This window comes from Triturus cristatus, chromosome 11, assembly GCF_964204655.1.
Source record: "Triturus cristatus chromosome 11, aTriCri1.1, whole genome shotgun sequence".
NCBI classification, from domain to species: domain Eukaryota; kingdom Metazoa; phylum Chordata; class Amphibia; order Caudata; family Salamandridae; genus Triturus; species Triturus cristatus.
The window spans coordinates 260,275,862-260,284,907 of record NC_140594.1 but is presented as its reverse complement, the minus strand read 5'-3'; the positions used below and the strand labels follow the sequence as shown (position 1 = coordinate 260,284,907).

Genomic DNA, 9,046 nt, shown 5'->3' with positions numbered 1-9,046 from the left:
TGTGGTTTTTTTGTGTGTTTTTGCATGGGAACGCCTACTTTGCATCTCATTAGGGTTAGTTGGTGGTGTCCACTGTGGAGATAAAATTTGGGGCAGTTATCGTGGGAATGCTGGCAATGTCTGCAGTTTGCACTAGCTTGTGAATGGGGTGTTAGGTCTATCTCCATTTTTGATGCATTAAGGTAGAGATAAATCGGAGATAAGTCCTTGTGAATATGCCTCTATGTATTATCGTTTTGAAACACAAAAACTTTTCCCCTATTGGAAAAACGTATTTCACGCCATTGAAAGTAAAATTGAAAATACAATTATATCTCCTTGAGCAAATTGCTTCATGCAGCACGCTTGCACATATCTCAGGAAAATGTATAGGGTGCAAGCATAATTCACAATGGAGACAGTTATCTAAAATGTTCTAGAACACTTATGAATGAAACCCATTTTTTAACACACAGTGACATTTTAAAGCAAACCTGAAAGAAAATGATAATTTATTCTCAAATCCTTTTAACAGTCAATTGATAATCATTATAAATAATAGCATGTTTCCTTTTTTAGTGGTTAGTTACAATTTAGTAGCTATTGTGGATGCACAGCGGTTGTGGTGGATTGGTCTCTACACGTAATGCAGTATCATTAAAAATGGCTCTAATGTTGATCCTTGGTGAGAGATATTCTTAGTAAAAGTGGAGAGCAGCCATGACACTCCTTCATACAGGACAATATATCTGTAGCAAATGGATTCTGCCCATTTAGTCCCTATTGATTCTTAGCTTTTGAAAAACTGGATTTCGGACTTTTACTGTGGGCGAGTTTCACTACTTGAGTCTCATGGATGGTAAATTCATGCTAAGTGGACTAAGAATGCTAATAACCAGTGTCTGCCTTTTAAGGTAAGGCTGCTCTTGTGTAGCTAGAGTAAGAGGCTCTGGGCTGGGTACACGTGAACACATGTATGTGCACATGTGTGGCTGCATGTGTAAACCTATTGTTGTGAGCAGCACTTTGTTTGCGCACATGTAACTTTTCACAGAAGAGAGCCCTCCAGGGTTGGTACTGATCCGGCGTAGGCTTTATCATTTGATACCCATTAAACCGCATCGTCCAATGCTATCAAATTCATCTCGTATGTGGATCTCCATGCTTACATATTCATGTCAGCATTTGGATGCACTATCCTAAACACATCTATTTTTAGGTCTCGCCTAGCGATGCAGCGCAAATGCGCTGCCATCGCTTTGCGAGGCATGCAGTATACACTATAGCTGGAAGCTTCGTGGAAGCTCCACCCAGTCTCCGCCCCCATCTTTTTCATTGGCTTGTCTCTTAAATGCAGCCTTCCAATTGGTTGTAGGGTTGTTAGTCCCGCCTTAATGACGAGCATGTCGTCATTTGTGTCCTTCCACGGCTATTGACCCCTTTACTGACAGCACTCTTTTCATCCCGTGCCTCGTCTTCCACCCGCAGTCCATGCCTTCTCAGCCCCCCCTGCACTCGCGTTCATGCCTTCTCGCTCCCTGCACTCCCGTTTTCAAATGCTTGTGTTCTGTTCCTTGTACATCCAATTGAAATGAGTGTTGCGTGTTTCAGAGCGGCTTGGTGCCGTGGTAGATTTTGTTAAGGCTGGGAGTGGAGCTGCTGTCAGTTCTCCAAGGGGAAGCGGTCTCGTGATATGCGTGTTGATGTAACAGGCATTCCCTCAGAGATAGTGAATGGGTTAAGGAGTCAGGCGGAAGTGGGAGGTGCCTGCTCTGCTTCAGCTGCTGGCAAAAAAAGTTTACAAATGGGTTCGAACTGTTGCTGGACCGGGGTACTGTTGTTATTGCAGCCAGAGTTAGAGGTGCTCCTCAACCGGTATTGCTTCCCCAGTTACCCCCGCTGTCTCCTCTTTCCTCACACCGGTTTGTGCTGGTGTACTGGCCCTGTGCAGAGACACCCACTGCCTCATAGATCGCCGCCCCGGGCAACGAGCTGCTCATACCTGGCTGTAAGATTCGAGCTGCTTCTGCTGTCACGTACCAAGCCCGGCAATCTAGCAGCGACGGACATCACTCCAGGTATAAGAGCATTCTGTTTAGGAGTGTGAGCACTTGTCAGTGCCCGTGCCCCCACCCTCGCGCCCATTGTCCGGTGATGCAATGCAATAGGTCTCGCACAGTTACGAGTCCTATTGCATTGCAAATGCTTGTTTGAATAGTTGGCAAAGAGCAGATAGAGGCTTTTCTGCGAGGGGCCGGAGCGCGGTGAGCAGCAGGAAGTGCTCCAGGGAAAGCTCGAGAGACATTAGCATGTGGTGGGTGTTGACGTTACTTCATTATCGAGCCTGAGTGTGAGCCCCGGTGTCCCATTGAAGAGGTTCACTAACGCACACTCTGGGTGGGGCTGGCGAGTGGATCTACAGGGGTGTGCCGTAGAGCCCAGGAGGTGAGTGAGAGAGTACCACGGGGTTCGCAGTTCAAGCTGCTGGCCCATTTCACTTTAAATACACCCAGATGGGACTGATAACACCATACAGTAATGCTTTCTTGCATGCCACGTAAAGCAGTTTTCAAAACGTCATTGTTTAAAGTATCTTGTATATACTCGGGATATCAGATTATAGCCCACATATAGAAGGGTGGGGGCTCTTTATTGTATATGATGCAAGTAAACGCTACACTGGCATTTCCTTCTTACTGTACACTGTTCGGGATCTCTGCTTGAATTGAATCCCACCCCCAGTGCAAGTGGTGTATATACCTGCAGGTTCCTTGCAGACCCTGTCCGCATTTTTGTGTTACTTATTTGTCAGTTTCTTTGCCATTTGAATTATTATTTTGAAACCCTTCCCTTCTTCAAGGTGCTGTGGGCATGTGCCGTCTCTCTTTGTGACTGTCACTGGAAAGAGTTGTGGGCATAAACACAAAGCATAGCGCCACCAGTTGCTGTTTGTTTGTTTGTTGCCTGAACTTTGCTCTTCGTGTATTGCCCTGCCTCACATTCATGTTTTATTTGGAACCGATAATTCCCTAAAAGATCATTGCTCTTTGATACATTTTAATGGACTGTATTTATTTTATTTGCAAACTTTTTATAGCGCTGTCGGCAAGCTAAACTACATCTGGGCACTTTTCAGTCCACTTAGTAAATCCTGGAAGTTTGACAAACCATTGATCTACAGAGCTTCCCTAATTATAGCCGCCATTGTAGAAGCTGTAATTGCCTGTCTGTCCGGCCACTAACACATTCTGTTATATTCCATCCTGAGATCACTAGAGGAGTGGGTGAGGGGTATGTAAGTGCACTGCTTCTGTGCAGTCCTGATCTATCGCAGACCCGGTTACAGATGGAATTTCCCAGCAGCACTATGTACAATAAATTTGGGTGCGTATTCGCGGGAGGGGCCAGTGGGCCGAGTGCTCACAAGACGCCTTTTTGGAATTCTCGAAAAACAGGCTTCAGGGAGGTCAGTCAGATTTTTTGTTCAGGACGTCTGACCCGCCCGACCTTCCCTTTGCATTAACACGTGTATACTCAACTTAATGTACTATCAAATCCAATTTTCTTAATCACAGTGTTATTATTGGTCGGTGAACTAGCAAAGTGTAACCTGCAAGGTGCATGTTTGAATCCTCCTAACATAGGTCGGTGGGCTAATGCACCAGCTGGAGTGCGCAGTGTACAGCCAGCAAAGTCCCAGAGGATTGATGCAGAGGGGTGTGTGTGTGTGTAAAAACTGTATATTCTTCTATTAACTTTATGTTCCCACTTCTATCTTGAGGTAGTTTCTCGGAACTGGAGGTCATTTGAAAACCTCACGCAAAACACAAATTACTGCAAATTTCAGCCTGACGTTATATCTTTGAATGCAATTCATGTCATAGTTCACTTATGATTTTAATTTGAAGGAACCAGCTATGTTATGACATCCCTCAACGTATTCCCAGTTATTTCTGCACTTGTATTTTTTTCCCTTTTTGCTGAATCAGTTCGCTGCCCTGCTGTTAAGTGAGAAGATTGATACTCCATTGGTTATCAATTGGCCTTTTTACTCAGACTCAGTAAGGAAGAAAACTCCTTCTGGCGTTTTAGTATAGACACCCTTGAGCATAAACATTGGCAAAACCCAAAGGTCTGTCGAAGGTTGGCAGCCATCTGGCTTTGCCAGTGCTTGTTTTATTATGGCTAGTTATTTGCAAAGCTTTGTTTAAGATGCAGCTGGGCCCTCGTCAATCTAAAGGAAAAAAAGATGCATAAAGCTATTTTTTGGGCCTTAAAATGCACATGTTGCTAGAGAAGTTCCTGGCCTCTGAAGGAACTGCTTTGTGTGAATGTGCTCCTTATGAAAGGGCAGTCAGTCACTAGCAGTGAAGTTAGCCTGGTTGAAGTAGGCTGACCGCCATGACCCCATGCTATATTCTGCAGTGGGTGGAGGAAATGTCAATGACTCTGCAAAAGACCAATAGATGAAGAGGACTGGTTGAAAAACCCATATTACAGCCAGCAAACCAAATAAGATGAAGACGGGGGTGAGGATCTGGCATGGCAGACCTGCCCAGTAAATATGTGCAGGTGGAGAAATGGAGGCTATCGATGCTATCCCGTGTGGGAGTGCTCACACTGAGTAATACTAGTCTAAGTACCATCAAAGAACTTCAACAACTAACTTACTTTCCAGACCCAGCCACAAAGTCTTTGACGCAGTACCCTCCTCTTCTCCACGCCCATGGATCTTCTCCTGTGGCCTCAGTTTCTTCCACCTATACAGACAGAGTTAATTTTGTGTTCTCTAGAAGTCCCTAAGATGATCATAGGTGGTCTGCTAGTGTTTGAACACCCTACAACACAACTTGAAGGTGGATAGCCACTGCTTTTCAGCCATGCGACAGGTCCACAGGGCAGTAGCATCATGAGTTGGGTATTTGAAAACCATGATTAAGAAGGAAGTTTCTGCCCTCTCTGGCTTCTTGGATGGTGTTAGATCTGGGGGTCTCTAGTTGGCAGGGTAGGTACCACTGTCCAAGTAGGGACCCTTGCTTCTAGTCAGGGAAAGGGGGATACACTGTTAAGATAACCCCTGCTCACCCTCTAGGTAGCTTGGCCTGAGCAGTCTAGGCTATCAAAGGCAATGTGTAAAGTATTTGTACCAACACTCACAGTAACACAGTGAAAACACCACAGATTTACTCCACACCAGTTTTAGAAAAATAATGTATCTTTACTAAAAACTTCACAAGACCAAATATTACAGACAAACCAACATATAATTCAAAAGGTTACTTTAAAGATAGTTCAAGAGTTTGCAGAAAGTACTCCAGGATGTAAAAGTCAGTGTCCTGCACAATGCGACTCTCAATGCACAAAATGCGACACTCTCGTGCCCAACAGTACCTGTAGTTGCGATAAGGTTCCCAAAAGCTATCACAAGGAAGATGGCAAAGGCGATGCGATGCTCCTGAGATCCTGGGGAGGCTTTGCAGCAGCCCTGCTTCACGCAGCAGAGGTGGATGCGCCGGCTCCGATCTGTAGGGGGAGGATGCGATACCTTTGGCTTTCGTTGCGTAGGTTTCTTAGGGGGAAGCTTCACGCACAGGTTCGATGCGACACTCTTCGATGTGGTGCGATGCGTGGCGCAGCGTTGCCTTCCGGCGCCGCAACTCTCGATGCGCCACGGAACGGGACTCTGCGTCGACGCACGCAGCGATTGGAGACTTTTCACGCACCGGCAGTGGTGCGGCCCGCAAACTGGTTCTGCGACAACCCTCGCAATGGCAGGAAGCTTCACGCTTCGGGACGATGCTCGACGCACTCGGCGATGCGGAGACCCTGCGTGTTGCGATGGTGCCGCGATGAAATTTTCCACGCACTCTCGTCTTGCGACACGCAATCGGATGATGCGTTGGGTACCAGTCACTCTTGTTCACGCTTCTGCTTCCCAGCTCCCTCAACACAGCAAAACGACCTCCTGAAGCCCCAAGACTGGGCAAGCACTCCAAGGCAGGTCAGAACTCTCTCAGCAGAGTTCCAGGGGAGCTGGTGGTGAAGTCCTTTTGTTCCTGGGACTTCTTAACAGGGAGCCAGCTCTTCTCAGGCCCTTGGAGATCAGAATCAAAAGAAGGGGACACAGCAAAGTCCTTCCCCTCTCCTTGGCAGCAAAGCAAAACAGCAAGCAGGCAGTCTTCTCCTCTTCAGTTTCTTCCAGCTTTCTCCTTGGCAGAGGTTTCTTCTTAGTTCCAAAGTGATCTAAAGTTTTAGGTGTCTGGGGTCCTCTTCTTATACCCCTCCAAGTCTTTGTCTCTTGTGTTTCAGTGGGGGGATTCCCCTGCTCAAACCGGTTCCTGGGTGTGCTCTGCTCTGGAGCACCTGGTTCCTTTCAGAGTGAGGGGCAGGGTCGTTAGACGCTCAGCAGGAGGTGGAGCCTTCTTTGTGCCAGCAGAGGCAGAGTCCTCAGCCTGGCCAGCAGGGGGTGGAGCCAGCTTTGTGTTTGTCAGGGGCAGCCCTATTCAGACCCAGGGACTACTCCTCCCACCCATCTAAAGCAGATCTCCCTATTCACCCTGCTGCTGACTCATCCAGGCTCCTGGAGCCACCTAGCACATCACCTGACACCAGTCAGCCAACCAGCACACAGGCACGCAGGAAGGTTAAACAGGAGAATAGCTACTTTCTAAAAAGTGCTATTCTCACACAGTGAATTTAAAAACCATCTTGCTAAAAAGATGTATAATTAAATTCTGAACACAGAGATACCAAACTTGGATTTTCTATCTTGCCCTTATGGGAAGATAGGCATGTAAACAGCCTTCCCCATTCTATCCTATGGGCAAGATAGCCTCTCAGCAGTGAAAAACGAAAATGGCTGTAATTCACTACCAGGGCATGTTACACACCTCAGTACATGCCCTACCTTTCAGATACACTGCACCCAGCCCAGGGGGGTACCTAGGGCCACCATAGGGATGCCTGACATGTACAGAAAGGGAAGGATAAGGCCTGGTCAGTGGGTGCACTGGCCAGGTCGACCTGGCAGTCCTGGACTGCACATAGGCACTGCAAGCAGGCCTAAGACATCATTTTAGCGCTACTCCTGTGGGTGGCACAATCAGTGCTGCAGCCCACTAGTAGCATTTGAATCACCAGCCCTGGCACACGCAGTGCACTTTACTAGGGGCTAACAGGTGAAACAAATATCCCAATCATGGATAACCAATCAACACAATAATTTACCAAGGGAGCACTTGCACTTTGACACTGATCAGCAGTGGCAAAGTGCCCAAAGCATCTAAACCAGCAAAAACGAAATCCAGCATAGCATCAAAAATACAGGAGGTAGAGGCAAAAAGTCAGGGGTAACCACGCCAAAGATGCCAGGTCTAACACGTGTCCCCTCCAGCTGAAAGTGGGGAGAACTACCCACCCTCCTGGGAGTTCTCATCGCTAAGGCGGAAAAACCTGGACAGACCATCAGCGTTGGCGTGTTCTGTACCGGGGCGGTGTTCCACCGTAAAGTCCATCCCCTGTAGGGAAATGGACCACCTCAACAGCTTAGGATTCTCACCCCTCATCTGCATCAACCATCTGAGGGGCCTGTGGTCCGTCTGAACCCGGAAGTGAGTCCCAAACAAGTAGGGCCTCAGCTTCTTCAGCGCCCAGACCACAGCAAAAGCTTCCCTTTCAATCGCACTCCACCTCTGTTCCCTGGGAAGTAGCCTCCTACTAATGAAAGCTACAGGTTGGTCCAAGTCCTCATCATTTAGTTGTGAGAGCACCGCTCCCACTCCATGCTCAGAAGCGTCTGTCTGCACTATGAACTCCTTGGAGAAGTCAGGCGCCTTGAGTACAGGTGCTGTACACATGGCCTCCTTCAGGGCATCAAAAGCTTCTTGGCAGGCACTGGTCCAAATCACTTTCTTCGGTAACTTCTTGGAAGTTAGTTCTGTCAAGGGAGCCACAATGGTGCCATACCCCTTGACAAAACGGCGATAGTACCCGGTGAGTCCTAAGAAGGCTCTCACCGCTGTCTGGGTTTTGGGGGGTTCCCAAGCCCGGATGGTATCTATCTTGGCTTGTAGGGGCGCCACCTGGCCGCTTCCTACCTGGTGTCCCAAATACACCACCGAACCCTGCCCTATCTGGCACTTACTGGCCTTGATAGTGAGGCCTGCACTATGCAGAGCCTTCAACACTGCGCAGAGGTGTTGCAAGTGTTCTTCCCAAGTGGAGCTGAACACAGCGATGTCATCCAGATATGCGGCGCTGAATTGCTCCAGCCCGGACAGTACCTGGTTGACCAGTCTCTGGAATGTGGCAGGGGCGTTCTTCAACCCAAAGGGCATGACACGGAACTGGAAGTGCCCCTCTGGCGTTGAAAACGCAGACCTCTCCTTGGCCCCATCAGTTAAGGCAATCTGCCAGTACCCAGAAGTTAAGTCAAACGTACTGAGGTAGTTGGCAGCTCCCAACCGATCCACGAGCTCATCAGCTCTGGGGATGGGGTGTGCATCAGTCTTCGTGACAGCATTGAGCCCACGGTAGTCCACACAAAACCTAAGTTCTGGAGTGGCACCTGGCGCAGCAGCTTTCGGTACAAGTACCACTGGGCTAGCCCAGGGGCTGCTGGAGGGCTCAATCACCCCTAGCTCCAACATCTTAGAAACCTCCTTCTTGATGCTGGCCCTGACCTTGTCAGCCACCCGGTAAAACTTCTGTTTCACAGGCATGCTATCTCCCGTGTCCACGTCATGGACACACCAGTTGGTGATACCGGGGGTCAGGGAGAACAGAGATGCAAACTGACCCAACACATGGCGACAGTCCCTCTGCTGTTCTGGGGTCAGGGTGGGCGAGAGGACCACTCCATCCACTGACCCATCTTGCTCCTTAGCTGCCAGGAGGTCAGGAAGAGGATCGCTATCCTCCTCCATCCCTGCATCTGTAGCCAGTAGCATTGTTATTTCAGACCTCTCAAAATGGGGTTTGAGGCGGTTCACGTGTAGGACCCTCATGGGGTTCCTGGGAGATCGCAAGTTGACCAGGTAGGTCACCTCACTCTTGCGCTCCACCACCT

The 9,046-nt window shown here is 48.5% G+C and overlaps 1 long non-coding RNA gene across 2 annotated transcripts in view; it reads left to right on the top strand.

Annotated features, from left to right (window-relative positions):
* Positions 1–1,824: 1,824 nt before the first annotated feature.
* LOC146783977 (uncharacterized) overlaps positions 1,825–9,046 on the top strand; it is a 181,060-nt gene continuing 173,838 nt past the window's right edge. For both annotated transcript variants that reach the window (XR_014970428.1, XR_014970427.1), the window contains exon 1: positions 1,825–2,057. This is a non-coding gene — a long non-coding RNA (uncharacterized LOC146783977). The remainder of the gene's footprint in view (positions 2,058–9,046) is intronic.